Genomic DNA, 24375 nt, shown 5'->3' with positions numbered 1-24375 from the left:
GAGCTACCTTCCACTTACTTCAGCAATAGTACTCTTGAGTATCTGCACGATGCCCATGTAAAGGCAATATTCAAACAGAAGGGGTGAGAATTCATTTCAATAATAACGACATAGAATGAAGAATAAAGTGCATCTACACAATCATGCACAACAATATATCACATTCTTACATTCCAATCATAATCAACATCATACACGACAACATCTCAATTATCATCAACATCATACAAATTCATATCTCAATTATCATTAATATCATATGCAATAACATCTCATCCAACAACACATCAACAACAATCAATACAAATGCAACACTTATGCAACGTACTCAACACCGACTTGACATGCACGTGGTACCAAATATGAACACTCAGGTTCATCTCACTCCATGATCCCCACCATAGGATCGATTCTCTCTTGGAACCGGAGCACACCGAAATCGCTTCCATCACCATAGGTAACACTTTACTAATCCCCCATAATAGGAATTAGCTACTCGCACTCGATCCATCACAATGGGATCGAGGCTCACCAAAACTCGTTACCATCAACATAGGTAATAATTCACTAATCCATCATAATAAGAATTAGCTACTCGCACCTGACCCATCACCATAGAATCGAGGCTCACCAAAATTAGACCGAAGTCCATACACCAAGATGCATGACTCTCAAATAACATGCATTAACACAACAAGGTTCACCTAAAAGATCCCCACATACATCTCATCATTTATACATCACACCATTAATCATGAAACAACCAATTCATGTTACCACATGATTAATATTAACAAACAACATCAACTCATCAACATCTTAACATCATCGATATAACAACATAATTATCACACAATGATATTACAACAATGCAACGATTCATCAACCAAACGTATAAACCAATATATTTATTAATACAGTAGGAATGTGAATGTTATTAGAACATCTCAATAATCACTACCGTGTTCTAGGTCTGTGTGTTAGCTTTCTAACGCTTCAAACTCCATTAAAATCGGACTTACGAAATGAAAGTTATGACCCAAATCGTCGGGATGTGCCGACAATTCCTTAACCGAACGTATGAACAAAAACTTCACCAAAATAGTATGCACATAAATGATACTCAATCAATTCACTTATCACCATCATATTATATCTCTTAGATTCAGCTTCACAATGCTTCAAATCCCAACCCAAAATGATTCACGAGTTGAAAGTTATGCTTAAAACCGTGCACGAAGGCGTTACTAAAAAGTTGTTGTTTTCTAAAATTTCCAACACAATTTACATCTTATTCAACCCCAAAAACGTCCATGAAGTAATCACCAAAATTATTTTATCCCTGAAACAAATTTAAACCCTCTATTTCAGATATTCAATGCTTCAAACGACACTCGATTTGGACTTACGGATCAAAAGTTATGGCCAAAACGATTTCGACTAAAAAACATAAAAAAAGGCTCGCGATTATGACAGACATAATGCATAATTTTTTGCGTTTTTCATCGTTGGAGGCATATAAATTCAATCATCAAAACTGAAATTACACACATATAAGGCACATGAAATTCATCATATAATAATCATCATAGCATCCAAATTGAAAACTATGAATCAAAACACCAAACCCTAAGGAGGTTAAGGGTTTCTCCATTCTATCCTTCTATCACACCCTTTACTATTGCAACAAGTTCTCACCCTTACCTTAAATTTTCCAACAAGATGCATACTTCAAGCTCTAACAATGGAGTTTTCCTTTAGCCCTAACCCTTGCCTCTTCTCACCACAAAATTCTATTTTACGTAAAACTCTCCAAACTCTCTTACTAACATTTTTATCATTAACCTAATCTTCCTCAATTAGGAACTTCCACCATCGCCCTCACTTATCATCTTATTTACCACCATACCCCTCTTGGCTCTAATTTTTTTAAAAATAAAATTATACTAATAATATTCTTCTTTTTCTCCCTACTATTTCTACTCTTCTAATTTATTCCAACCAATTAAATAAAATAGTTATAGGCTAATTATTAAATATTCTCATTATCCCCATTAAATAAGTAAAATAACTAAATTTTATTATTTAATTAAGATGCTCATATTCTAATTATTTTATTATTTATTTAATTAATTCGAATAAAACACTATTTATTTCAATCACTAATTAAAATTCTAATTAATTATCAACAACTATACTAAACTCTTACTCGCTCCATACTTCTATTTCAAGGATACCTATCCCCCACAATCATGCACAATTAATTTAAAACACTCATTAATCATATAAAAATCTAAGTAATTCAAATTAATTAATTAATTAAATTCGGAGTGTTACAACTCTCCCTCACTTAAGAAATTTTCGCCCTCGAAAATTACCAAAGGAAAATAGAGCCGGATATGAATCCTTTAGTTGCTTCTCACACATCCTAAGTCATGCTCTTACCAGCAGGTTCACCCCAAACTACCTTCACTAAGGCAATCTCTTTACAATGCATCTACTTCACTTCCTGATCCTCTATCCGCACAGGTGATACATAACAGTCAGATTATCTCCCACATACACATCATCCACCTGGATCACATGAGAAGGATCCAAAATATATCTCTTCAACTGAGACACGTGAAACACATCATGAAGATTAGCAAGCGGCGACAACAAAGCAATCCGATAGGTGTAACACCTCAAAATTTGCCCTCCTCTCTTGGGACTAGCTTAGCATTTTGCATTTCATTTTTTAGGACATTAGTCATTGCATTTTTGCATATCATATGGAAACATTGAGCTAGTCATCCTCCTAAGTCTTTCTCAGAAGATAAAGAGGTTAAAAGCTTCAAGCCTAAGGGTCTCATGAATTGATCACTAATCATCTGAGGATTGTGCTTCAATTAGGGTTTCTTGGTTCCTCAAGGAGATTGGTCATTATCTTGGTTGGAATGGTACATCACCATCATCATGGTCTTATCATCACCAAGAGGTTCATTGTGCTTGATCATTTTTCTTGGGATTAGGGTTTTGACCTCTGGTCAACCCTAATCATCTGAATTATGCCAGTCAGGGCTTGTCAAGGAGATGGGGTCTTTTATGAGATGGGGATCATTATATGGTTTTATGGAGCTTGCACAGGCTAGGGTTTCATTTTTGAGCCATTTCATCAAGAGATTGAGGCTCAAATTCATCTGTGCATGACCAAGTCATCTATCAGTCAACAAAAGTCAAATAAAAGTCAACTGTTGGATTTGGAGGTGGGAAATGGTTAGAGAGATTTCATTCATGTCCAAACAAGTTTCATTTGACATTTAAAACATCAATATTGAAGAAAATAAAGTCAGGACAAAACTTTCCAAAAATAGAAAGTGACTTGTAATTCAAAATTGCCAAAAATGGAAAGGTTTTCTCCTCAAGATTACATGATCAAGAAAGCTTCAAATGAAATTTTGTCCAACATGAAAGTTGAAGATCTTGTTCTCCCATTTCCAAAAAGTCCAAGAACATGAATTTCTCATGTATGGTTGAGAAGATATGGATCAATCTTGGTCAAATGAATTTGAACTTCACAAGTGCATAACTTTTGAACCATAAGGCCAAATGAAGTGGTTCTTTTTGCAACATTCTTGTCTTGTCATGTGCTATCCAAAACATGCATCACATATCATGCATTTCCATTACAAAATTTTTGGCATTTTTATTTGAAATTTGGAGGGAAAATTACAATTTGAAAAATATGCATTGCTTTCACTTCCAATCACTTGCCTTGGCTCTTAAACAACATTTCAAGTGGATTTGGCATAAATTTCGTGTACTGTAGCAATCCATGCATGCACATGAGGTGAATTGCAAATTTGCACTTACACTTGGTTTTCACTTAATCCATTTGCATTTGGCCTAATTGTGATTAGCAACATCATTAACAGACCATATAAAAGCATAAGCATAACTGTTTTTGGGATTAACATAACAAAATTCTCAGATCTAGATCTAGTTCCAAAATCTTCACAATTTTTCTCTCTCACTTTTCTCCAAAATTCTTCACAAACCTAGCCTAGTTCTTGATCTATCCTTGATCCATAAGCATATTTGAGTGTGTTAGAAGCAAGATTTCAAGGATTTCGTGCTGGTTTTGGAACTGTTGCAACATTCATCCATTCATGGCAGTTGAGGATTTGAGCCATAGCAAGCACGATTGAGCATTGAACCTTCCTTCCTTACATTGTACAAGCATTGGAGAGCAACTGTTTGGACTTGGCAAAGCTTGAATCCACTTGTTTCACTTCTGCACTTCAATTAAGGTTAGAATTCGATCATCACAATTCATGAAATGTTTATGTGCTTTTGGTAGATCTTTGAATGTAGAGAACACTGAGCTTTGTGGCATTAAATTTCATCAAGAAATGAGCAAGTTATGTTGGATTTAAGTTTGATGATTGAAATTTCTTTTGATCGAATCTTGTGATATAATGAGAATTAGCAAAATCCAAGCATATCGTGTTGTTGTACATTGAAGGATGAATCTAATGATGTAACTCTTGTCAATTTCTGTGCAAAAATGTTCTTGAGTGCATGAACGCGTATGAACATGAAGAACAATTAGGTTTTCGTTTTCCAGAAGCTGTTTGATCTTCATTAGCGCATGTTTGCATGAAATTCCATGTTTAAGAGCATGTATTGGTTGCATGTTATCCAACGTGTCATTTTAATTGGTCCAGAGCGCTTGCCATGTCCACGTAGGCTTTAATGAAACGGTGAGTTTCATTGTTGAGGCGCCACAATTCAAATCCTTACGCGCTTCGATTCCCCGCTCAGGCTTTTCCATGTTTGGCCTTTGCATTTTTAGTTCATTTACCATCCATGTTCATGTATGCCATCTCATGTGATTTTTTATTTTTTCCATTCATTCAAAAATTCATAACTTCATGAATAATTGTCCAAATGAGATGAGGTTTTTTTGCATGATGTTCCTCATGATCTCTAGAATTTTTTGACTATTTTTCCAGAATTTGTGCACGGATGGAATTTGTTTTGGCTTAGGGATTGTTCATGTGTGTATTTTCTTGACCTATCATGCCATTTGCTTTGTGAAATGATGGATTTTAATCCAATGATTGTGAAATTTTGCATGCTTAAACTAGACACTTTGATTGAAATTTTGGTGTTGAGTTTGTATTTTTAGCATTTCTGGTTGTGGAGTTATGATCTGATGAATGTAGGTGTGACAATGTGTGTCACACCTTTGCTTGCTTGACTTGTTGATTTTATTTTCCATGCCAAATGAACTTCAAATGATGTGAATGTTTGCATGATGTTACTTCTGGATGTTAGGATTGATCATGAATTTTTGCGAAATTTTTGGATTCATATTTGATTTGTTTGGGATTTTCTTTGCTGGTTAGTCATTTGTGGACTTTTGATGAGTCATGAACTTAGATGATTTGTGAAATGCTTGATGTTTATCATATGGAATTGAAAATTTTCACATTGTTTCTAGACACTTCGAAGTTTATTGTGGCTTTGGTTTGAGACATTTATCATTTGTCAATTCTGTTTTAGGCTTGTGTGAAGTTGATGTATCATTTTGTGCCCTATTTGAGCTTGTTTTGCCTTGCCTTGCCTTAGGGAATTTATTTGCCATGCTTCCACTTGTCCAAATGCTTTGATTTTTGGTGTGTTGATCATGTGATGTGTGCTGTTTAGCCATGATTTTTCTTGGGATTTATTGAGCCATTTTGGAATTGATGTGGATTGGTTCATTCTGTTTGCTTCAATGAGCTTTCAACTTGCATGCTTTGCCTTATGTGCTTTGTGAAATGAAATTGGTTGATGATATTGATATGAGACCACTTGGATATTGTTATTAATTGATTAAGCTTGATTCATGCCAATTTTCATGTTCTGTTTTGAATTATTTCTCCCTCTTTGACCCTAGGCCTTGTCCTAGTGGTTTGCTTCTCATGTTTGAGCTTGGTTTGCAGGTTAAGAAGCATATGGTCTTGAGGAATTGATTCATTGGTTTGAGTTGCCTATTTGATTGATGTTGATTAACATTGATTTGTTTTGTAGGTGGATTAGCTCCTTTGAGTTGAGCTTGTGCTTTGCCTTGATGCATAGCTTGCTTGTCTGTTTGACTGTGTACAACTGTTGACTATTAACTGTCTGTTTGACTTTTGTTGATTGTATACTGATTGTGTTGGATTGTTTTCAGGTACATTAGTTGCTTAAGTTCTTTTGAACTTGCTTTTGCTGTTGCTTGGTTGCTTAACCAATTGAGGTATAACTCACTGACTTCATGTAGTCTGGAAGACCTGTCCTGTTACTTGGGCAGGCACCTGCCTGAAGTCCTCCTTAAGAGGCAATGCTTGTGTTTGTTTATCTTTGTGCCAAGCAGGGAAAGACCTCTATAAGGCAATTGGCAGATAAAAGAGATGTGCAATCCATCTCCTGCTATTCAGTTGAGTCATCCCTTTGCTCACACACCTTGTGTTGATGCATTGTGGATATTAACCCAAGATCTATGTTGAGTCGGTCATATGTGGATAGAAGAGTTCGTGCTTTCTGAACTCCCACACCTTCTATTTGAGTCAAGCTCTCCCAGGCCAGGGATAAGAGCTGTGAGGCACACCCCTCACTTCCCATTTCATCTGCTTCACCCTAACTCTCAATGTTAGGGTTAAGAGCTAACTACACCCGATTCCAGTTGGCTTGTGTTTCACAGCCTAACCTTGTGTGAGCCCACTTTGTTTGTATATAGTGTGTGCTAATTGTGTGTATGTTTGCTTTGTTTTGATTGTGCTGTTTAAGATAGCTTGCTGCCTGTGCAAGTTAGATAGAAAACTCAACCTAGGACCATTGTGGATTACATGATAACTATTAGGCTCGAGTCAGTCTCCCTTCTAGTTAATCATTTCCCAGTCTCTGGTTAGGAGAAAGTTTCTCCCCTGTTAAGGGGAACTACGTTGCTCTGATCCTCATACCAGATGAGGTACGTAGGCAGGAGGTCGTACGAGATCTCTCTGGGCACCCTTTTTCTTTTTGTGTGTGTTTGCTTGACAGTTACTAGGCTCGAGCGCCAGACTCCTTAGTAACCTGTTTGTTTGATTTCCTTCTTGTGTGTTAGGATATGGATGTAAGACCAGCGATTGGCTATCCGTATCCTATCGGTGGTTGTTGTGTGGAGTCCGACATAAGTCCAGCGATTGACAGTTGGTTTCCAGTGTGGGTTTGTTTGGTTCGGAGTCTGATGTAAGTCCAGCGATTGGAATTCGGTTTCCATGTTTGCCTGTTTTTGTGTGTTTTGTTTCGGCGTGCGTGAGCCGAACTACGGTAGCTCTGATTCTCATTCCAGATGAGATACGTTGGCATAGGATGCGATATCCTAGCGAGCCCTTTCCCCTCTTTTTCCACCTGTGTTGTTTCCAGTGTGTGTGTGTGATGTTTGTGAGCAGTTTAGCAACCTTTTTCTTTCCTTTTGAGCGTGGATCCCGTCGAGTACGACAGATGCGTAGGGGTGCTAATACCTTTCCTTCGCATAACCGACTCCCGATCCCATCTCTCTTTGGTCGCGAGACCATGTCTTTTCCAGGTTTACTTCGAGCGTTTCCTTTCCCTCTTTTGGGATAAATAACGCACGGTGGCGGCTCTGTCTGTTTTTGTTTTAGCCCGCCGGTTGTTTTTCGCGGATGCGACAGCTGGCGACTTCACTGGGGACTATAGAAGTTGACCTTTTGCTGGTCCATCTTCCCTAAGCGAGTCTCTCCTAGCGTTATAGGATAGTTTAGGTTGCTTGTGTTGCTCTATTTATTGCATTTATTATTATTCTGTTGTATATATATTTGCATAAATGTTTGCATGCATCATGCTATCATTGTGCTGTCTTCTGTACAGGTGGTTCCTCTGATTTGGGGTGGGTGTTCTGAGTGGGGCTAAAACCCAGGCCCGAGTATACACCTAGGATTAGCGTGGTCTCATGTTGCCTCTCATGTTAGGTCAACATGTTTTGGGCAACGTGACATACCACAAGCCGGACGAGGTTCATTTGAGAGTGCTCTTCCTTTGTGGGGTATTCCACTCTAGTTGAGTCACCTCATCTAAGCTGTTGACTTTGGTGACCGTTCTTTCCCGGATCTTTGGTTTAGATGATCTTAAGAGAGCTGCAACGGCACACCCGAAAGGGAAAACCCGTTGAGTATCTTTGCCCGATTGTCGAGACTATTATCCGCCTTAGGATGACCTGATTAGAATTCACCTGTGAGGGGAGGGTTGATTCTTACAGACACATGTTCTGATGGTGACTTTGATGGTGACTAATGGTTCCGTTGATCAGAGTTCTATTTATAAGTCGGATTTATGGATTTATTTCCGAGACGCCGGAGTTCTGTCCGTGTTATTTATCAGTGGGGATCCGTTTATTTCAGGATTCCCCGGGCTGGTTCAGATGATTTTGTGGTTATCAGATCAGTGAATCTCTGGTGATGATTGTAATGTATCTTTCAGTTCCGTTTATTTCGGAACCTTGAGTCAGATTTGTGGTTACATATTCCTTCAGATGGTTGTGATCGGTTCAGAGGCCGCAACTCAGTGCAACAGATGTTCAGATGACTTGGAGGATGGCACAATGCATTGCATTCATACATCAGCATCATTCACATTTTGCATTTACCTGCATCTAACTCATGTTTATCCATATGCAGGGACATTTTTGATTGAGATCCTGGTTGAGAGACTTCTTTGTTTCAGACATGAGGACCGATTTGAAAGATGATGTTGTCTACAGTTTCTTCGACCCAGAGATTGGTATGCTGAGAGATATGTTAGCATTGATTACGCCCGACCATGTGGGGATGTTCTGTGAGGCATACGGTGGTATTCTGAAGTTGGTTTTCAGGCTCACAGACAGTGATAGGAGCGCCATCTATACTCTTCTCCAGTTTTACGACCCGGGTTTGAGATGTTTCGTCTTCCCGGATTACTTGTTGGGACCCTTGATGGAGGACTATGCTAGTATCTTGGGTATTCAGATCCGAGATCAGATTCCTTTCTATGCCACTAAGGTGGAGCCTGATGTTATGGAGATTTCTCGTGCTCTTTATTTGAGCCTGTAAGACCCCAATTTTATCCCTAAGATCCCTCATGGCATCATATCATATCATATCATTGCCTCAAGGATCATGGTGCATCTTGCCTCTTTCCCTAGTGGGTGGGTTATCTTGTGAGTGTGGTTCTTGATCACCAAGCATGTTTTGCATATATATATATCATTGCTTTTCATTTGTTTACTAACCAAAAGTACAAAAAATATGTCATCTAACCTGGTTACTTGCAGAAGAAGCAACACTAGGTCAAGTCAGTCAAAGGCATTCATTGAGCAATAGATGGTGGCCATTCTTGAGAATTTGGGCACCATAATCATTCATAAGAGTTCATAGGAACCATGATATAATTTTGAATCAAGATCTCAAGTGGAAGAGGTTTGGATTTCATCAGAGCATAGCTAGGTCAGCTGAAACCCTAGAAAAGTCAACACCAGTCAACTGTGCATTCAATCATGGATTTGAAGGTGGGAGATGGTTAGAAAGGCCTCATTCATGTCCATACAAGTCCCATTTGACATGTCAAACATCAACAATGAAGATTTTGAGGTCAGATGAAAAGTTTCCAAAAATAGTAAGTGACCTGTAATTTCAAACTGCCAAAAATGGAAAGGTCTTCTCCTCAAGTTTACATCATCAAGCAAGCTTCAAATCAAATTTTGTCCAACATGAAAGTTGAAGATCTTGCTCTCACATTTCCAAAAAGTCCAAGAACATCCATTTCTCATGTGTGGTTAAAGAATTATGGATCAATCATTGCCAAGGAATTTTGAACTTCAAGCTTGCATAACTTTTGAACCAATTGGCCAAATCATGTGGTTCTTTTTGCAACATTTCTATCTTGATATGCTCTATCATAATCATGCATCATATTTCATCAATTCCCATCACAAAAATATTGCATTTTTTCACTTGAATTAATTTGAATTTTTGGAGGGAAAATATCCATTTGAAAAATATGCATTATTTTCACTTCAAACTAATTACACTTGCCTCTAAACAGGTTTTGAACTCATTTCCAAGTAAAATTCGCACTGTTCCATTGGCATGTGAGTATAAGGGTGATTTTGGCAATTTGCATAAACCATTCCATTTCACTAATCCTTGGGTTTTTGGTTAAGCATGATTAACAAGTGTGATTAGCATGTGGTATTTAAACTAAATCATAACAGAAAATCAAAGAACAACTTCAGAATTTCAGATCTAAACTTTTGCTCTCAAATTTTCTCTCAACTTTTCATCGATTTTCTTCATTTCTTTTGCTTGCTTCTTGTTCTATTCATCATCTACAGGCATAATTGAAGAAGATTGAAGCAAGATCCTGCAGCATTGAGGCCAAATCGTGACTGTTGAAGCTTGAGCACTTTCATGGCAGTTGAAGACTCCATCGAGATTAAGCATTGTTGAGCTGTTGTCCATCATTCATTCATCTTCCTCAGCACTATAGAGCATCTGTTTCAGCTCCTCCAAGCCAGATTCACACGATTTCAACTCTGCATCATCAGCAAGGTTAAAATTCGAATGCTCTAATTCATGAAATTATGATATGCATCTTGTAGATCCTTTGTTGCTGGTTGTAATGAACTTTAGATCGTGGATTTTCATTGAGTTTTGAGGTAGTTATGTGGATTTGAATGTTGACATGTGAAACTTTCTTCGCTTGAATCTTTGAACATGAGTAGAAGTAGGTTGAATTGATGCTGGATTATTGATGTGTGTTGAAGGATGATTCGATTGATATATGTTTGGTGAATTTCTGTGCACATTGGATCTTGATGATGATGAACACGATGAACATGATGAATGTTCTAGGGTTTTGTTTCCAGAATATGCTTTGATCTTCATAAGCCTTTGCCTGCATGCGTTTTTCTGTTTTTGTTCATGTATTGGTCCACCTCATGTGCTGCGTGGCTGAATGATTGGCTCAGAATGAAGCGCTTTGCCACATCACTTAATGAAACGGCGTGTTTCATTAAGTGAGCGCCATATTTGAATTCACACTCGGTTCGATTCTGAGTTCCAGCATTTGCATTTTTGGCTTTTGCATTTTTCTCTTGTATGCTATCCATGTTCACATGCCTTCATCATGCATTTTTTTAATTTTTCTTTCTATTCAAAAATTTATAACTCCTAAAATAATGATCCAATTCACATGAGATTTTTTGTACAATGTTCCTTGTAATGTCTACTATTTTATGGATATTTTTACAGAATTTGTGCTCGGGTGGATTTTTAAATTGCCTAGGGTTTGTTCATGCTTATACATTCATGCACCTTGCTTGCTCTTTTGATTGTGAAATGATGATGGTTAATCCAATGAAGCTGAAAATTTACATGCATAAACTAGACACCTTGATGGTCATTTTGGTATATAGTTTGCATTTTTTGCATTTCTGGATGTTGAGATATGATGTGATTAATGGAGGTGTGACAATGTGTGTCACACCATTTATTGTCCAAATTGCTGATTTTATTTACCATGCCAAATAAATGCTAAATGATCTGATTGTTTGCATATTGTTACTTCTGGATGTTAGGTTTGATCATGATTTTTTGTAGATTTTTTGGATTCATTTCCCATTTGTTTGAGATTTTCTTTGCTGGTTGGTCATAATTGGACTTTTGTTGAGTGTTGAATTTAGATGATTTGTGAAATTCTTATGCCTTATCATATGAGCCTGAAATTTTGTACATTGATTCTTGACACATTGAAGTTTGTCTTGGCTTTGGTTTGAGTCATTTATCACTTGTCATCTCTGTTTTAGGATTGCTTTAAGTTGATGTACCATTTGTAGTCTTGTTTGAGCTTGTTTATGCTTACCTTGACTTCATGAATTTCTTTGACATGCTTATACTTGTCCAAATGCCATGATTTTTGGTGTGTTGATCATTTGATGTGTTCTTTTTAGACATGATTTTTCTTGGGATTTGTTGAGCCATTTTGGAATTAATATGCCTTTGTTCATTCTGTTGCTTCAATATGATTCCAACTTGCATACTTTGACATGTTTTGTTTATGAAATAAAATTGGTTGATGCTTTTGATATGAGACCACTTGGATATTGTTCTTGATTGATTAAACTTGATTCTTGTCAATTTTCATGTTCTGTTTAAAATTTTTTCCCTATCTTGGACCCTAGGCTTTGACCTAGTGGTTTGCCTCTCATGTTTGAAGCTTTGTTTCAGGTTACACATACAAGTTACACAATTGATGATGCCTCATCTTGAGAGCATTTGATATTTGCTTTTGATTACTAATGTGTGTTTTGTAGGTTGAAGTTGATTCAATTGGGATTGACTTGTGGCTTATGCCTTTGCCTATATTGGTTGTCTGTTGCATTAACTGTTGGTTGATTGTCTGTATAGTATACTGATTTATTTGATGTTTCAACAGGTACCTTAGTTGCTATAGTTCCTTTGTGAACTTGATTTTGCTTTGCTTGATAGCTTAAGCATTGAGGTATAATATCTCTTCTTCATGTAGTCTGGAAGACCTGGCTTGTTATGTGGCCAGGCACCTGTCTGAAGTCCTCCTTAAGAGGCAATGTTTGTGATTGTTTATCTTTGTCCCCAAGCAGGAAAAGTCCTTTTGATAAGGCAATTGGTAGATAAAAGAGATGTGTAGTCCATCTCCTACTATTCTGTGTGTCATCCCTTTGCTCACATTACATGTTGATGCATTGTGGAGCTTAACCCAAGATCTATCGAGTCATTAACTTGTGGAGAGAGTTCCAACTTTATGAACTCCCACACCTTCTATCATTTGAACCTCTCCCTGACCAGGGATAAGAGCAATGAGGCACACCCCTCATATCCTTTCATCTGCTTCACCTTAACTCTCAATGTTAAGGTTAAGAGCACCTTTACCCCATTCCAGTTGACTTTTAAGTCTAACCCTTGCTTGAGCCTAATTGCTTGTATATAGTGTGTGCTAACTGAATCATTGATTGCTTATTGGTTCATCTGTACATGTTTGCTTGTTTGCCTTTGTGCACTTATCATCATTAGTTGTTCATTATTGCATGATCATCATTTCATATCCTTGTGATACATCTTTGTTTGCCCATTGAGGAATCAACAGTAAGTCCATTAATTGGCCATTGTTCCTGTGATTTGGAAGGGATTAAGTGTAAGACCATTTCATTGGCCACTTATGTCCTCTTTGCTTAGTGCTTTTGTTTGTTTGTTGTATGTGAGGATTCAATTGTAAGACCATGTTGTTGGCATTTGTATTCCTATGATCATCTAGTGGAGGTTAGAGTAAGCCCAGATAGATTGGCATCTGACATCCATGTTTTTTTTTGTTTTGGGAGATTGGAATAAGTCCAGTTATTGGCATCTGACATCCATGTTTTGTTTTGTTTTGGGAGATTGGAATAAGTCCAGTTATTGGCATCTGACATCCATGTTTTGTTTTGCTTTAGGAGATTGGAATAAGTCTATTTATTGGCATCTGATATCCTTGTTTGTTTTAGGAGACTGGTGTAAATCCATTTATTGGTATCCGGTATCCACCTTTGTCTGTGAGATTGGTATAAGTCCAGCAATTGGCATCCGATATCATTTGTTTTGCTTATTTGTTATTGCTCATTTGCCTATTCCTAAGGACACACTTGAATCATCTTCCATATGATTTCAAGAGGTGAACCTTTCTGAGAAGTTTTACACTCCATTATCCATACCCTCTTTTGTCCTAAACCTTTTCACATGTTGCTTTCAAAACTTGAAATTAATTGTTGTGCAAACATCTTCATGCCTTTTCAAATTAGAAACTTGGACCTTAAGTCCTTGATTTTTCAAACTTCACTTTTGATAATACTTCTTTCTGAATTGAATCTTAATCATACCTTGACCATCTTTTGTGAATACTCATAATCAATTAACTTCACACATTCAATTGTTTTGGTGGCTTTGTCCATTCTTGTTAAGTTTTTCACACATTAGCCATAGGTTTCAATTACCATAGTGGTTGATGTAAATCTTACCTTATCCTTAGTTGAGTTGATTGTAAGTCTTCCATACTTATTATAGGGTTAACCCCTCACTAGTATGTTGAAGCTGTCCTCACATGGTGGATTGTTGATTCAGGTTGAGTTTTCTCCCATTGGTAATGAAAAACCTTAGGGCTTGTGTTTTAAAATGAATTCACTAACATTTTGGAAATCTTTTAGCCGAACTACGGCGTTTTGATCCTTACCTTTCATGGAAGGTACGTAGGCAACGGGTTCATCCGTTCAAACACAAAAACAATAAAAAATGTATATTCTTTTCTCATCATCCCATTCATGTTTGCACAATAATATTTTCACAACAAATAACATTTCTTACAACAAGTGTGAAAAGGGCTAGGACGTTTTGGGTGCCTAACACCTTCCCATTGCGTAATTTACCCCTTACCCAGATTCTCTGATCTTTTCATTAGTTTTCTATGTGTAAAACTTCTTAGGCTTTTGTTCGCTTTTTAGCCATTCCTTAGGATAAATAAAAGTGCGGTGGCGACTCGATTCTTTGTATGCTTTGCTTTTGATTTAATCAATAAATCATAAAGTGACGAGTACACCGCTACAGAAAAGTGGCGACTCTGCTGGGGATAAACACTCTTTGGTGGTATTGCCTACTTTTCACCCTTATTGTGTGATATTGTTTATTTGTTATGTGACATATTTTTGTACAATTTGGGATAACTGTATTGATTGTAATGTTTGAATTGCTTGATATACAATTGCTGTTTGCTTTGGTGATCTCTGTGACATGAGTTCTATACCCGAACTCGAGTGCACCTTAGGATAGGAGAATGGAATAGTCTTGTTGACTGGTGTGGAGTATTCCTTAGCCAGTTGACTTGCGAGTCCATTCACTTGGTGGAGGTCATGTTGGATTAATAATGTCACACAAGTTATTTGTGGTTAGGCATTATTCTTTCAATCATGTGCCTTAGAAGCCAAGGACCTTAGTTTACCAAGCCCATCTTGGCCTATTTTTTAGGACGTAGTGCGGAGGTCGTTCAGATGTCAGATCTGATGCGATTGTTACGCGATACTACACTCATAAGAGTCTCTCTTGAGAATATTTTTGGAATACGAGTATTCGTTCCTCCGATAATATCCGAAAGATGGGACGATGATTATGGGAACCTCTGGTAGAACATGTCTGGCAGGTTTAAACCCTAGTACACTCCCTTTGGGTGGTTCTTAACCGAGACTCCATGCTCGTGACTCTCAGCAAACCCGTGATTCATGGTTGAGTCGTTCAGACAACCTTAATATCAATGGAACCTGGATGTCGATCAGGTGTAAAACCTAAATCCACCAAAACGGATGATTGATATTAAGGATGTTAGAGCCGGTTCATGTATCGTTAATATCAATGGAACTTGGGTGTTGATAAGGTGAAAACCTAAATCCACCAAAATGGATGATTGATATTAGGGATACAATGAGCTTTCCCATGACCTTTGTTTGGTGTGACTTGCTTGATCCTTGAGTGTGATTGTTGCATTCATGCATTCATGCATTCATCTGCATTCATGTCATCAGAAAAAAAAAGGAAAAGAAAATTTTCAAGGAACTTAAAGGGTTTATTTGCAAAATTTTCAGACATGGAAAGACCAAAAAGGCATACAAAGAAGTACAGCTTTAGACAGCCTGATGTGAAAGAGTTAAGGAATCTGACATCTTATGTATTAGATCCCTTGGGTTTCAAAGCTCGTTATGGGAAGCTTCTGCCTCTGTTGACTACTCAGGTTGATGAGGGTTTGATGAGTACTCTAGCTCAGTTTTATGATCCTCTGTATCACTGCTTCTCTTTCCCGGACTTCCAGTTGTTGCCTACCTTGGAAGAGTATTCTCATCTTATTGGGATCCCGATTCTGGATCAGGTGCCGTTCAGTGGCTTAGAGAGTATTCCGATTGCTCGAGAGATCGCAGACTTGTTGCACATAGATGAATCTTTGATTAAAGCTAATCTGACTACCAAAGGTGGAATTCAGGGTCTTCCTTCTGATTTCCTCATCGCTCAAGCTACCGTGTATGGGAAGGCCATGAGTGAGGATGCCTTTGAGGCTTTATTTGTGCTGCTCATCTATGGTTTGGTATTATTTCCCAACTTCGACAAATTTGTAGATATGAACGCCATTAGGATCTTCTCAGTTCTTAATCCCGTTCCGACTCTGTTGGGTGATGCCTATGTCTCTTTGCATCTGAGGAATGCAAAGGGTGGAGGAGTTATTGTCTGCTGTCTACCCCTGCTGTATAAGTGGTTCATTTCGCACTTGCCGCAGACGCTTGCTTTCAAGGAGAACAAGGGATGTCTACGGTGGTCTCAGAGACTTATGTCTCTCACTAATAATGATATCTCTTGGTATGATCGCGTGTATGATACTGTGCAGATCATTGATTATTGTGGTGAGTTCCCTAATGTGTCTCTTCTTGGTACATGTGGTGGGATCAGTTACAATCCTATTTTAGCACGTCGTCAGCTTGGGTTCCCCCTAAAGGATAAACCTCATAACATTCTGTTAGAAGGTGTGTTCTTTCAGGAGGGTAAAGATCCCCAAGGCCTGAAAGCCAGATTTGTCCGCGCTTGGCGCAATATTCATAAGAAGGGTAGAAATGAGTTGGGTCCGAAGAATTGCATTGCTTTGGAGCCATATACCTCTTGGGTCAGACAGAGGGCTGCCGTATACCTTATGCCATATGATCATCCGAGACCTACACCATTGGATGTGGATGGGCCTTCAACCCTCCCTAACCAACGTGTAGAGGAGTTGAGAGAAGAAGACCTTTCACGTGCTTGGATCCGTGAAAGAGAGGAATTGCTTCAGCAGATCAAGGAGAAAGACGCTCTGATTGAGTTTCTCGAGCATCAGGTGATCGACGATCCGAATGATACTTGGACTTCTCTGCTTCCTCAGTCTTCCAAATTCTGGAAGAGGAAGTACGATCGACTCGTAAAGGAGAAAGCGGATATGGAAGCTGCCTATGAGAGAGAGATCAAGAAGCTTTGTGTTTCTCGTCTTCCAGCATCCCGAGCTTCTAGGGATCCATAGGATGTTATTTTCCTTTTCTCTTTGTAATATGATCAAAAATGCTGTACTTCTTTGTCTTGGAAATATATTTGATGAGATATTTTCCATATGCTATTAAATGCTGAAATATTCAAAAATTTGCAAATAAATGCCCTAAGGGTTCCTTGAAAATAAAACAAAGCATATGCACGAGCATTACATGCATCATCTTGCATAAGCAGGTACCTTGTTCTTGGTCTTCTTGTCTGTGGCCTAACTTTGTGCTCTTCATTTATTTTGAAGACAAGCTGACTCACCGGTACTATACAAGAGCCAATTCTGCCAGAGTTATGGATCAGTTGGAACAAGAGAACCGTGAATTGAAGGAAGAGGTCGCTCGTCTGAGTGCTTTGATGGAGCAGTTTCTGTCTGCTCAGAATCAACCTTCTCCGCCTCCTGCAACTCCTCCCCAGAGGACTGTGATATCAGAAGTCGTCGCTCCGACTGTGCCAGCCGCTAGTGCTCACTTTGTGCCCAATGTCATGCCAGTCGGGTTTCCTTGGGGTATGCCTCCAGGTTTCATGCCTGATATTCCTGCCCCAACTTTTGCTCACATGCCGGCATCTAGCCCGGTCCCTGTTGCTGCTCCTCCTGTCGTGCATACCATTCCTAGGGTAGACGACACCATCTATCATTCTGAGCCGTCTGAGGGCCCAGATGTTAAGGAGAAAATGGAAGCGATGAATGATCAATTCCTTGAGCTGAGAAAGGAATTGAAGACCCTCAGAGGGAAAGATCTGTTTGGCAAGTCCGCTGTTGAACTTTGCCTTGTTCCCGGTGTTAAAATTCCGATCAAATTCAAAGTGCCTGACTTTGAAAAGTATAAAGGGAACACCTGCCCTCTTGCTCATCTGGTCATGTACGCCAGAAAGATGTCTACACAAATAGATAATGATCAGCTGTTGATCCATTATTTCCAGGATAGTTTGTCTGGTGCGGCTCTTCGCTGGTATATGAGCCTTGATAGCGCAAACATCCGGTCCTTCAATGATCTTGGCGAAGCCTTCGTCAAGCAATATAAGTATAATGTTGATATGGCGCCTGACCGTGATCAACTCAGGGCCATGTCCCAGAAGGATAAAGAGACATTTAAGGAGTACGCCCAGAGGTGGCGAGAGCTGGCTGCTCAGATCACTCCTCCGCTGGAAGAGAAAGAGATGACTAAGATCTTTTTGAAGACTCTTAGCTCATTTTATTATGAGCGGATGGTAGCAAGTGCTCCCTCTGATTTCACCGAGATGGTGAACATGGGGATGCGTCTTGAGGAAGGAGTCCGTGAAGGACGATTGGCTAAAGATGAGAGCTCTTCTAAACGATATGGGGCGTTTAAGAAGAAGGATGGGGAGGCACATGCTGTGCAATCCCATGCCAAGCCAAGAAGACCCTCTATTCAGAGGAAGCCTGCACGTCGTGCCGGTCATCAGCACCAGGTGGCTCATATAGCACCCGTTTTCAGGGATAATGCTCAATATCAGCAGCCTCATCAGCATCAGCATCAACAACCGCAGTATCAGCAGCAACACCGTCCATAGCAACAGGCTTACCAACCTCGTGGCAGCACAACCAACCAAGCTAATTTGAGTTATGATAGGAAGAAGATCAGCTTCGATCCGATTCCTATGTCATACGCGGAGTTGTATCCTTCCTTGTTGGAAAGGAAGTTGGTTACTCCCAGGGATCCTCCTGCTGTGCCCGCGAATCCTCAGTGGTGGTACAAGCCAGATCAACACTGTGTTTATCATTCCGGTGCTCCGGGTCACAATATTGAGAATTGCTTTCCATTGAAGACCAAAGTGCAAGACTTGATGAGATGTGGCATTCTGAGCTTCGAGGACTCAGGCCCCAATGTTACAAAGAACCCATTGCCCGAGCATGGGAAATCAGTGAATATGGTCCAGGGGTGTCCTGGGAAGTACAAAGTCAAATATGTCAGTCATATTAGACAGTCATTGGTTGAATTACATCGTCTCCTGTGTCAGTACAGCCATATGGAGCATGACCATGACCGGTGCCGCATCTGTTCTGTCAATCGTTTGGGGTGTCGCCAAGTGCGAAGAGAACTTCAAGAGCTGCTAGATGAAGGTACCATAGAGATCCTTCAGAACCGTAATGTTGACGAAGATGAACCAGAGGTCAATGTTATATCTCCTGTGTTCAAATTGCCTGAGCCTGTTGTTATTCGCTATGATAGCAGCAAGCCGAAGGTCTCTCCTTCATTGGTAATTAAGCCTGCAGGCCCTGTGCCTTATTCTTCGGACAGAGCTGTTCCGTTCAGGTATAACCCCGTTGCTGTGGAAGATGGGAGAGAAGTGCCGTTGCCTTCAACTTCTGTCACCAACATTGCTGATGTGAGCGGGTTGACCCGTAGTGGTCGCGTGTTTTCTGCACCTCCTAAGGCTCATGTTGTTTCTGATTCTGCTGAGCGTCCGGTTGGGACGGCTGTGAATGTTCAGAACCCGGCACTTGCTGTTGCAAAACCCTCCTCTGTACAAAAGACTCCTGATTCTTCTGTTGGCCCGAGTGGCATTGTAAACGAAGAATGCGATGAGATGCTGAGGCTCATCAAAAAGAGTGAGTACAATGTTGTAGACCAGCTTCTACAAACGCCATCCAAAATCTCCGTATTATCTTTGCTGCTGAATTCAGAACCCCATAGGGAGGCTCTGCAGAAAGTTTTGGATCTGGCGTATGTTGATCATGATGTCACCATAGAACAATTTGATAGTATAGTTGCAAACATCACTGCTTGCAACACTTTGAGTTTCTGTGACGCTGATCTCCCTGAGGAGGGAAGAGACCACAACATGGCTCTACACATTTCTATGAATTGCAAGTCTGATGCCATGTCCAACATGCTGGTGGACACTGGGTCATCTCTGAATGTATTGCCAAAGACCACGCTCTCCAGATTATCATATCAAGGGCCTCCCATGAGGCAGAGTGGTGTTGTTGTGAAAGCGTTTGATGGGTCGTGTAAGACCGTGATTGGGGAAGTTGATCTCCCAATCAAGATTGGACCAAGTGATTTCCAAGTTACCTTCCAGGTTATGGATATCCACCCATCTTACAGCTGTCTCTTAGGCAGACCATGGATTCACGAGGCTGGCGCCGTGACATCCACCCTACACCAGAAGCTGAAATTTGTTAAGAACAAGAAACTGGTTGTGGTAGGGGGAGAAAAGGCTCTCCTGGTTAGCCACTTGTCTTCTTTCTCGTATATTGATGCTGAGGATGAAGTTGGAACGCCTTTCCATGCTTTATCTATTGATGAACCAATCGAGAAGAAGTCTCCTTCATTTTCTTCCTACAAAGATGCAAAACTGGCCATTGAATGTGGTGCAGTTGCTGGTTTAGGGAAGATGATTGAGCTTGAAGACAATAAATCCCGGGCTGGCATTGGCTACTGTTCTGGGGCATTCAATGAGCAAGGTTTGTTCAAGAGTGGAGGATTCATCCATGCTGATCAACCTGAAGAAGCTGCTGCTATCTTAGAAGAGGATGCAGAGGATCTGAGCAACTTCATCATTCCTGGTGGGGTCTGCCACAATTGGGTCGCTGTAGATGTTCCTACAGTCATCCATAGATCAGAGTAATTGTTCACTTTGTTTAAAACCCTTCTCGCATGCCAAAAGGAGAAGTGATGACATTGTTGGCAGCATTTATACAATGATATTTTCATTCAATTAATGCATTGTTAAGCATTTGTTTTTCCATTTGTTTTCACTTTTTGCTTTTGCATGAAATCAGTGATCACAAAAAACCCATAAAAAACAAGAATAAAAGCATCCTTTTTCATCTGCATAATGGTTTGCTTGTGTAAATTCTAAAGTTTTTTATTAACCAAAATCATTATGCAGGTTGATTCTAAAACCCATTGAACATAATGATCCAACGCCATCTCCCAATTTTGAATTCCCTGTATTCGAGGCAGAGGAAGATGATGTTGAAGGGATTCCTTGTGAGATTACCCGTCTCCTTGAGCACGAGAAGAAGATCATTCAGCCGCACCTTGAAGATCTGGAAACAGTCAACTTGGGGTCTGAGGATTGTGTTCGTATGGTGAAGATTGGGGCACTTCTTGAAGAGTCTGTCAAGAAGAGATTGATTGAGTTGCTACGAGAATATTCTGATATCTTTGCTTGGTCGTATGAAGACATGCCGGGTTTAGATACAAATATTGTGCAACATTTCCTGCCTTTGAAGCCTGAGTGCGTGCCTGTGAAGCAGAAGCTCAGAAGAACTCATCCAGATATGGCAGTAAAGATCAAAGAGGAAGTTCAGAAGCAAATTGATGCGGGGTTGTAAGACCCCAATTTTGGGCCCTAAGATCCCTCATGGCCCATATCATTCATATCATAACCTCAAGGATCAATGCATGCCTTTGCTTTCCTCTTAGTGGATAGATTGCCTTGTGGGTTTGTTTCTTGATCACCAAGCATACCTTGCATTTGTATATTCTTGCTTTTCATATGTTTATCATTCAGAAAGTACAAAAATATTGTCAGTCTAACCTTGTTGCTTGCAGTTGAAGCAATCATCAGCAATTAGGTCAAAGTCAGTCATTGATCAGTCAAAGCAATGGATGGTGGCCATTCTTGCAGAATTTGGGCACCATAATCAGTGATCAAGAGTTCATACAACTTGGGACATCATTTGAAGTCAAGTTCTCAAAGAATTAGGGTTTGGAAATCATCAGAAGAGGATCAGTCAGTCCAAAACCCTAGAAAAGTCAAACTTGGTCAACTGTTGATTTAATCAGAGATTTGATGGATAGAATTGATCTGAAGGAGCTCATTCATGCTCATGTAAGCCTCATCCATCATGTTCAACCTCATCATGGAAGAAAATCAAGTAGAATCAGAAAATTTCCAGAAATAGAAAGTGGACCTGTAATTTCAACTGCCAAAAATGGAAACTTCTTGATCTTAAACTTACATCATGATACAAGCTTCAAATGAATTTTTTCCCAACATGAAAGTTGAAGATCTTGTCTTCCCATTTTCAAAAAGTCCAAGAACTCTCAAATCCCATGTGTGGTTGTCAAGATATGATCAAATCATTTTCACCAATTTTTGAACTTCAACAAGCCATATCTCTCAAACCATAAGGCCAAATTTGGTGGGGTTTTTTCCTACAAACCACATTTTTCATCCTCTTTCCAAAAATATAAATTTCATGACCTAAAACCTTACCATTCAAAATGGCATTTTTGGACCTTTTGCATTTAAATTCAAAGTTTGACCAAACTTTGACTTTTTGCTTCTTTGACTTTTTCTTGATTTGGCCAATTGGGAAATGTTCCATATATCATTTGTGATTTGTTCCAAGCTTTAAATCATGTCCATACCATCATTCCACCACCTTTTTGAACCAAAAGCACAAACTTGGCAATTTTGCAAAATGGCTTCAATAAGTAGAATCAAGTACAGCAGGCAAAAGCAACAACAAGCAGCAGAATTTTGGTCTGCTAGCAGCCTGTACCCAGCCCAAAATCGTGCAGTCCAACACACCCTCCATTTCACTTGTTCCTCAATTAGCAAAAATGCAAAATGCTCCATTTTGACAAAACCTGATTAGTACATGATTTAGCAAGGCTAAACAGAGAATATAAGGATCATTCTGGGCATTTGGCAACCCTAGTTTTGCAGCTGCCATCACAGGAAAAAAGGATTATTCTCTCATTTGCATTTTTTGCTCGACTGAACTTTTCTGCCAAACCCTTCAAAACCTTCGAGCTTTCTTCATGTTTCCATCATCTAGATAACATTTGTGGGCTTATCCAAGCAGAAAATCCCAGCTGGAACATTTTCTTTTGTCCTGCATCTTCAAGCTATCAACAATGGCAGAGCATGATGTGGCGATATTCAAGCATCAATAAGCTAAAGTCATCCAACCCTTCATCATTTCCAAGCATTTGAGGCATCTGTCTCGAGCTGTAACTACCAAAACAACACTGCACATCAGTTTTCTTAAAAATCAAGTAAGCAATCGACTTCCATTATTCTCCATGCTATGCTATGTTTCAGTTAGTTTGTTTTGTGCTGATTACAAGGAACTTTAAATGGTTTGAAATGATTAAGTATGCTATAAGATATTTGGATTTGAAATATGATGCACAAATGTATTTGCCTTCGATTCATGATGGATAAAGTGTTTTAAGGGAAACCATGCTTTGATTCTTGGTTTGTGTTGAATGCTGATGAGATTACCATGCTTGATTGCTGTTTTCTGGAATTTTTGATCATGATCGATTCATGATGATGATGCCTGATGCTGTTTTGAACCCTACCCTGTCCAGGATTTTTCCCATGCTTATGTGTGTTTTGCTGTTGATTAACGTTGCTTCATGGCCATGATTTTTGTTTGATGCTGTGTTCATGTGCTATTGATTTTAATGTTGAACTTGGATGATGATTACTTGCTGCAGTCTAGGAAACCATGCCCATAACTTTTCCTGTTTGTGTCTGTTTTGTTGTTCATGTCATGAATAACAATGCTACCACCTTAATGACTGCATGAACATTGGCTGTTGTTTGTTTTGTTTGATAACATGATGATGATGAGCAAATGCTGCTGCTGCCCCAAACTTATGAGCTGCCCAGATTTCTTCCTTGATTAATGTTTGTTTTGCTGTTGGCTGATGCTGTTTAATAATGCTGTTACATTGAAACCTCATGACCATGACCAGAAAATCCATGAAACATGTTGTTGCTGTTGTTTGTTCTGTTTGATATGATGATTGATGAACATGATGCTATGCCATGCTGCTGTTCATAAACCCCAACATATTTTCCAGGAATCATGTACATGTGCATATAGGTTGGTCATTATTTCTGCTTGTGATCCCATGATGCATTTCATTACCATGATAATTGTATGATACTTGATCGAGTTTTGTTTATGGATTACATGAATGTGCCCTGCTGTTCATGAACTCTCATATTTTCCATAACTCCCATCCATGATGTGTTGGCTGCTTGCTGAATGCTATGCTGTTGTGTGCTGTTGTTTGTTTTGTTCGGATGTTGATGAACACATGATACCATGCTGCTAAAATCCTGCTGCAGTTTTGAAATATGAATGTATGCTGTTGTTCGGCTGCAGTAGGAACATTCCCAATGCCATGTTAGTTATAGGTTGTTGGAATTTCGATTTGATGCATGATGTTGGTACATGAGTCGTGCTCATTTGATGGACTATGGTGTGTTGGTTGTTTGATTGATGATT

Source organism: Lathyrus oleraceus, chromosome 6 (genome assembly GCF_024323335.1).
Source record: "Lathyrus oleraceus cultivar Zhongwan6 chromosome 6, CAAS_Psat_ZW6_1.0, whole genome shotgun sequence".
Classification (NCBI taxonomy): Eukaryota; Viridiplantae; Streptophyta; class Magnoliopsida; order Fabales; family Fabaceae; genus Lathyrus; species Lathyrus oleraceus.
The sequence above is the reverse complement of the archived record's forward strand: the minus strand, read 5'-3'. Positions refer to the sequence as shown.